The sequence below is a fragment of the Nansenia antarctica genome, assembly GCF_963989245.1.
Source record: "Nansenia antarctica genome assembly, chromosome: 2".
Classification (NCBI taxonomy): domain Eukaryota; kingdom Metazoa; phylum Chordata; class Actinopteri; order Argentiniformes; family Microstomatidae; genus Nansenia; species Nansenia antarctica.
The window spans coordinates 28,325,534-28,332,989 of NC_137675.1; the positions used below are offsets into that span (position 1 = coordinate 28,325,534).

At 38.6% G+C, this 7,456-nt stretch overlaps 1 long non-coding RNA gene across 1 annotated transcript; it reads left to right on the forward strand.

The window, feature by feature from the left end:
- Nucleotides 1–256: 256 nt before the first annotated feature.
- On the forward strand, nt 257–1,620 carry LOC308151123. The gene is made up of 5 exons (XR_013937281.1): nt 257–292; nt 553–585; nt 770–814; nt 963–1,098; nt 1,448–1,620. It is a non-coding gene; the product is annotated as an uncharacterized lncRNA (long non-coding RNA).
- Nucleotides 1,621–7,456: the final 5,836 nt, after the last annotated feature.

Consider the following 7,456-nt stretch of genomic DNA (forward strand, 5'->3'; position numbering starts at 1 on the left):
AAAAACTGTAAATTAAATTGCCTTAAATTGCCATAGGCAGCGTCTTGCGCAGTGAGGATTTGTGTATTGATGTGAGGATGGAATCCTATTGATCATCAGATAGTGCCTGTCCCAAATCATGCTCCCAAGCCGCTTTAATGCTGTCCAGAGGTGGACATGTCAACATGGAATTGTTCCCACACAATGTGGACTGTGCACCTCTGGGTAGCGGGCCAAAAGAGAGAAATGTGTCATGATTAGCGTCAGGTTCTTCAGGAAAACACAGTAAAATAGAGCGCATAGTGTCTGACCTGTAAGTATTGAAACAAAGTCGTATTTCTCAGACAACTGGTCGAAATATAAAACAGTTATCTTTAAGCCATCTGATGCCTTTCCTGAGCCAGTCTTGAAAGACTGAGTCGTGTCGGGAATCGCTAACCCAATCTCTAAGGAGTTTGATATACGCTCATGGTCAGAAAGTCTCTTGTTAAAAAAAATGTACATTTAAAATGTTCAGTATGACACTCACAAGTCCAAGAAATTAACCCTATACAATGTTTCCTTGCATTACAGGTCTGACACAAAAGAACATGAGCAACAACAAAGGTGGGCTCTTTATTATTCATTTGGCACAACTCTATATTATTGGGTATTGTGTGTGGATTGATAGAAAATTATTAGATTCTTATAATAATCCACTCTATGCTGTATGTATCTGCCCTACCCAGTGCAGTTCATTTAATTGTAATTGGTGTAAGATTACTGATTGAAGACATTGTTTTTAACACAGGATCGAGATGGAATCACATTACAAATCCAAGATCAAAGACATAAGGTACATTTCATTAACTGTGTGTATGTAGTGCCTCTACATACCAAAATCACAAGGAGTATGTCATGTCCTTTGATCCTGCTCATAACTGTAACAAAGTAACTGTGTTAATAATGATTGTATTTTTATTTTTTACATTTTCTGACCACAGTTCCAAGTATGAAGCTTGCAAGGCTGAATACGCTTCCTTCAAGGAGAGGTACTGTATGTCATGTTGAACTACAACAAAATGGAATAAAAAGTTGTAATGTATCGGAGGTGGTTTGGAGACCACACCCATTTGACAAGTAGGTTGGCCCCTCACACTGACAGCTCGGCTTTAGCTTACACGTTTGTGCAGATAATGGGTGTTGAAGTGTAACATTCTAACAACATTAGCTAGTATTGTATGGCGATGACATTAGTGTGATGAGTATAACCTTGTATGATATCTGAATACATGCCTTGGCTAATACCTAGGCTTTAGCTTAGCAAGTTTATGCATATCTTCCATGTATGAGACATGGGTTTAAACCACGGTTGGACACATTAAGAAAATAGCGATACTGCATACAATGCATGAGACACTTATTCAGTACAGTATGGTAACGTTTGTTGGTTCTTGTATATGGTTGTCTGTATTTCTCTTCTCTCAAGAATGGCAAGTCAAATGTCCTCTGAGATACAGAGCAGAGGAGATTTGTCTGAAGACCTCACAGACCCCTGCAGAACTTCACAACTCAGACATTACTATGACATTCTGAGACTACAACAATGGCCAAAAATCAGGGATGAATTAAGGTCAAAGGCTGAATACCGCCACATTGCAACTTGGTTAATTCAGGTAACTCAAATGATAATTTTTAACAAGATAATTAATGACCTGTATGATAGCTGAAGTAAGAGGAGACCAGTGACACACACACCATATTGTACTTATTATGAGACGCTTTCTTACAAACATTCATATAGCAAAAACTAAAAAGTGAATTTGAAAAGCATCTCAGTATCCATCTTTTGGACATCATGAGTTTCAAGGCAAGGCAAGGCAAGTTTATTTGTATAGCACATTTCATACAACAGGGGCAATTCTAAGTGCTTTACATACATTAGTTAAAAATACAGCAAGAGGAGCATAGTAAGAAAATGAAAAATGACAATGAATAAAAGCAGTAAGAAGTAAATAGATAAAACATTTAAGAATAGTTAATGGAAAAAAGACCTTGATAGAAGTGTTTGTGTTTAATCATAACTGATGCAAAACATTAAGGTTTTTAGCTTTGATTTAAATATTTTAAGGGTTTGGGCCTGTTGATTTCTTTAGGTAGTTTGTTCCAGGAGCATGCAGCAGCGTGACTGAAAGCTGCTGCACCGTGTTTCAAAGCTAAATATTCAAGACATTGTTTGAGTTTTTCTAATAAAGTCACTAGATCATCTTGAATGTTTATATGATCTCTTGATAGAACATTTTTGAGGATGCAAGAGCTGAAATGGAGGAAAAGAAAAATATGATGAAACAATTGTTTCCACTCAGCACAGAACAGAACCCCAAAAAGGTAGGCCTTCACAATAACAATTTTGTTGGCTATTCACACTCAATTTAGCCCCTGCTGTTTTGGCATTTTGTTGTTTAAATGCGTTGAGAGGTATTCTTTTTGTATTATAGGTATCAGAGTATATGCAATTATCCATCCAAAATCTTCAAATCGCAATTTTTCACAGCCAGAAAGATGATAATGTTAAGGTAATGTATTTGCTTCCAATTTATCCAAATAATACATTTTAATTGTGCATGAATATTGAATTGTTCAATATATTATTTGCCAAGACCATGACTTCTGTTTTACACGTTGTACCTCTGCTAAATACAGGTTCACCTCCGGAAATACCAACATGAAACCTATCACGACCAGGACACTTATGGTCATCTAGCTGCTGAGTGCTTCTGGTTGGGTAGTTTGATGGCTCTGAACAACCCACCTCTACAACCTGACTGGAAGAACTGGGATAAGAAACAATGTTTTCCACCAAACGTGACTGAGGCTAAGGTGGAGACTGAGCCAATGGAGCAACAAGATGTTGCATTTGAGTAAAAAATTAGTAAAAAATGGAGATGACATAATTAATCATCCCTTGTGAAGAGCAGCATTACGTAAAAACAATTATTAAATCATAGTGATTCATTCAATTATGCCAATAATCAATGTCAAAAGTAGTCAAGGGTTGTTATAGTACATAAAGGGGACCATTCACAGTGGAGATACAGTAAATGGAATTTAGTTAAACACTGTGCACCTCTCCTGTTCATTGGTAAATGTTTTTTAGACTTAAATGTTAAGTGTGAGTTGTGTGTGTAGGGTGGGGTTTGCCTGAAATAGTGGTGTGTCCGAAGATGCTTGGAACAGTGACTTAGTTCAGTTTTGGCTATGTCGTCACTGCTTGTGGTCTAGCGCAGTCTAGTGGTATGTTGAAAAATATTAAGTACAATATAGCTGCAGCTACAGTATACATAACTTCTTTATCTTGTCTTTTGTAATACAAAACGTAGGGTAGTGGTGGTCTAGTGTAGGGTAGTGGTGGTCTAGTGTAGGGTAGTGGTGGTCTAGTGGATAGTGAGTTGGACTTGGGATCGGAAGGTTGTGAGTTCAAATCCCGCCTGAAACCACACCACTACTAGTGTGCCCTTGGGTAAGGCACTTAGCCCTCAGTTACTCCAGGGGGAATGTCCCTGTAATTCGTAATTGTAAGTCGCTTTTGATAAAAGCGTCTGCTAAATGGCAAAATTAAAATTAATTAATAATGAGAATGGGTCAACTCCAAATCAGGCACAACATGTATGATTAAGGCTGATCTTATCCAGGGACTATGGGTGTATATACGTTTCTCTGACACATTTACATTGATGTGAAAACGTTTTTTTTTTTTATGTGCACTGTCCCACTGACTCACTGTCAACTTAAGTGTTAAACAAATACATTAATCCAGCTGCTTAGAGCTAGCATAACGTTTGAAAGGTAAATTTGATTAATTTAGACATGTGAACATGATGTGTTAATGTGATGTGTTGATTTGTGTCTTTTTTAAATCTGTCTTGTTTTCACAGAGGGAAATTATTATATATAATATATATATTATTATATTATTATTATATATAACATTATTGGAATGTTCCCTTACAGTGCAGTATATACTGTCTGTCTATTCTTTGTAACATATCAACAAATAAAGTATCTGAGACTCTGAAGAGGATCATTGTTTTTTAATCTAAAGATGCAAAAATATCCTCTTACACATACAAGGAGTGTATGTGGGTTATTTGTCTCAGTTGAACCTAGCCAGATATTATCCTATGCAAGTCTGATGGACTGCAAAGAGTCCAAGACTTTGTCCTGTAGGCTATCAAAATAAAAAGACAGTTTCAAATAAAATCCTTCTTTCACTCACTCTATAGTCTGGTGTCTGACCTGTAGAGGGACCAGGACTGTGGTGGAGAGAACCCTCTTTGAACCCAGCCCTGGGAAGAGAAAGAGGGGCAAGAGTGAAACCACAGGGCCTATGTGGGCCCCTGCCAAGAGAAAAAACATTAAGTGTGAAGGAGACCTCCTGGGAGTCCAACAGAAACAAGGGATTGCCTTGTGATCCTGCCAAACAGAGAGCATTGTCAACACAGATCCCACACCTCTCAAAATGCAATTTAACAGAAGCCAGTAAAGCTTTAGATCAGCAGGAAAGTCCAAATGTCCTACCTCATCACAATGAAAAGGATGTGAATTACTATCATTATAAACACATCACCCTGCAGTATCTTCAGTTGAATTAATGAATGGATTTAATCTAAACTATGTTTTTAGGCCATTTCTGCTTTATGGGATAGATACAGTAGAGATTGACAGGAAGGACGGGTGAGAGAGCGAATTAATGGATTTAAATTATATGTATTATTAGAAACAAAGCATCAGGCCAGTTAATCCCACCATTGTGAATGACGTCATGTTACAGGCACTTTTAATCACACATCTAGTCTGCAATGGGTTTTAGATATTAGCTGTGGTTCACAGCAATTTTGCGATTGTTTTACTTTCAAGACATAATAAAGTTGTGTAGAACGGGCCAAAGTGATGTAATAGTTTGTTTTGTTATACACCACATGCATTTGTTGTAATATTCTATTCAAGTGTCCCATAATGTGATTGTATATATATATATATTTTAATTTTTTATTAAATTTGTTTTTCAGATTTTATCCCTTTTTTCACCCAATTTGGTAGCCAATTGAACCCAACCTAGCATCCAATTATCCCCTGCCTATTGCGAGGGATCCGCCGCACGACCCCGCGGCTTGCAGTCCCAGAGGAGGCCGCCAGGCAGACTAGCTGACTGGCTCCTCGAGCCCAGCACCGTTATTCCAGCACCAGACGGGGGCGCTGTTGCGTGACGGATCCTTGTCCGGAACTACTCCTATACCCCCCTCGGGAGCGGCCGCCCAATATGCCGTTCCCCGTGTGTGCCCTGGCCATATCCGGATCTGGCGAGCCGGGATACGAACCCCGGCCCCGGTGGGCAGCATGCACTAGTGGCCAGTGCTTAGACCGCTACACCACCGCGGGGCCCTGATTGTATATTTCTTACACAGTGGCACGTAGGTTTGGAATGACTACCTTGTTTAGCACATCTGTAGGTGATAGAAAGAAGAAATGAACCATGTCACACTTAACATTTAATTGAATGAATCGTTTAATCGTTTAATGACCAAGGTCGGTGGAATTTCTTGTCGGTACAGATGGAAAAAACTCAAACAGCAGTGTCAAATACATGAAACATACACACATTACACATGTTACACATGACAATCACAAAGGACAATGTACACACATAACCACAAGAAGAAATCATAGTCAATATTTACAACTATAAAGTGCAGTACATCTGGCAGGGTTAGTGCAGTGAGTCAGGTGTTGAGAGTCCTTATAGCAGAGGGGAAAACATGGTTGCCCCATTGCCTAATCCTTGTGGGAAAAACATTGTTTTAACATGCTGTTACATTGTAAATGCTTTATGATTTGAAGCAGTTTAGAGGTTTGTTACTCAAATAATGACTCTTCCTTATTCCACAAAAATAACAAAGTGCATAGTGTATGTCATGGGCAATGACCATGTCGGTATGCATTCGAATCTGGCCCATGCCCTGCTAACATGGCCTCTTCTCCTTACTTATGTCTATCTTCAAAGGACAGCTCCCTTGACAATTACCTCCTGGGGATCAAGAGAGCAGAGCACTTTGCACTGATTTCCCAAAAAACCATCCTCATCCAGAAAGACCAGTTTCTCTGGAACATTGCTGGCATACTCCAGCCGTTAACTTAACCATGGAGTCGTTTTTCAGAGAAAAGATTGTTTGAGGGAAATCACGCATTGTGTCACCTCCCCCAGGGCTTCTCTCAGGGGGCTTCAGGGGGCTTCTCTCAGTCTATTAGGTTAGACTAGGTAGATGATTAGGCATCTTTTGGTTTCCAGAGACCTCCATGTAAAAAAGTGCACTTTCAAGTTTGTAACTTTTAAACATAGGTACTAGGTACCAAAACCAAATATCATAGCAATGGCAGTTAGACCTCTCTGCACATTTTAAAGTTGGATTGGTGTGAACGGCTTCAAAGTTGAAGGAGGCAGCTCATCATATGAGCCTATCTGGAATCTGTTGAGCTTGATATTGGAAAACAAAGGGTCGGAAACTGTAGTCTGTAATTATGGAATGAAAATATGGTTATGTAAATTGAAGGAAGTATGTAATATGTATTCATATAATGTATATGTGTTGTTTACTTTTTTAAACTGATTTTACTACAGTATGAATAGTCTTATAGCTCAGTATTTCCTCAATGCCAAAAAAACTACAATAGTGGTACCTGTTTTCTGGTAATTAAAGGAAAAGTTGTATTTGTCATAAAAAGTGAATTAAGTAAAAAAAAACGTGTCTGTGTTTATTTTCGTTCTTTTTGAGAACTCTCATTTCATTATTTCAGTTTATGTTCAGTGTCCTGTCATCGTCCTGCTTATTGTTTTGTAAATACCTGTACAAAGTTGCCAGCTATATTTCTACCTATTTATAAAGTTCCACACCTTGGGCATGCACCTCAACATTGTTGTCCTCTTCCCCTCTGACACCACTGTAACAGTGTCTCCCTGACTAACACATTTTCTAGTTTATGCAATATACTGGCCATCAGGGCACACACAATAAAGTATTTTCACACTGCACTTCAAGACGTTTTCGACTAAAGGAAGTCGTGTCAATGCCACTATCTAAGTACCAGTTAGTGATCTGTGAGATACTATCATCACTGCTCAAAATAGGAATGTAATTTACTGATAAGACACATAGTTGTGTGGAGGATTGGCATTAAGGTATCTGTACAGAATGCTGTAGAGAAAAAGCATCCTCATCTTTGCAGTGGAAAATTCAGATTTGAACGTATTCCAAGTCTTTCATGTATCTCAAAATCGTAGATGTCTCTGATGAGGAAGATGAATTACATTTACATTACATTTTTGGCATTTAGCAGACGCCTTATTCCAAAGCGACTTACAATCGCTACATTTGACTAAGCAAGTGAACCATCTATTCATCAGTCGTAGCAGAAAGAGTAATCTAGCTCAGGCCAGGGGCCA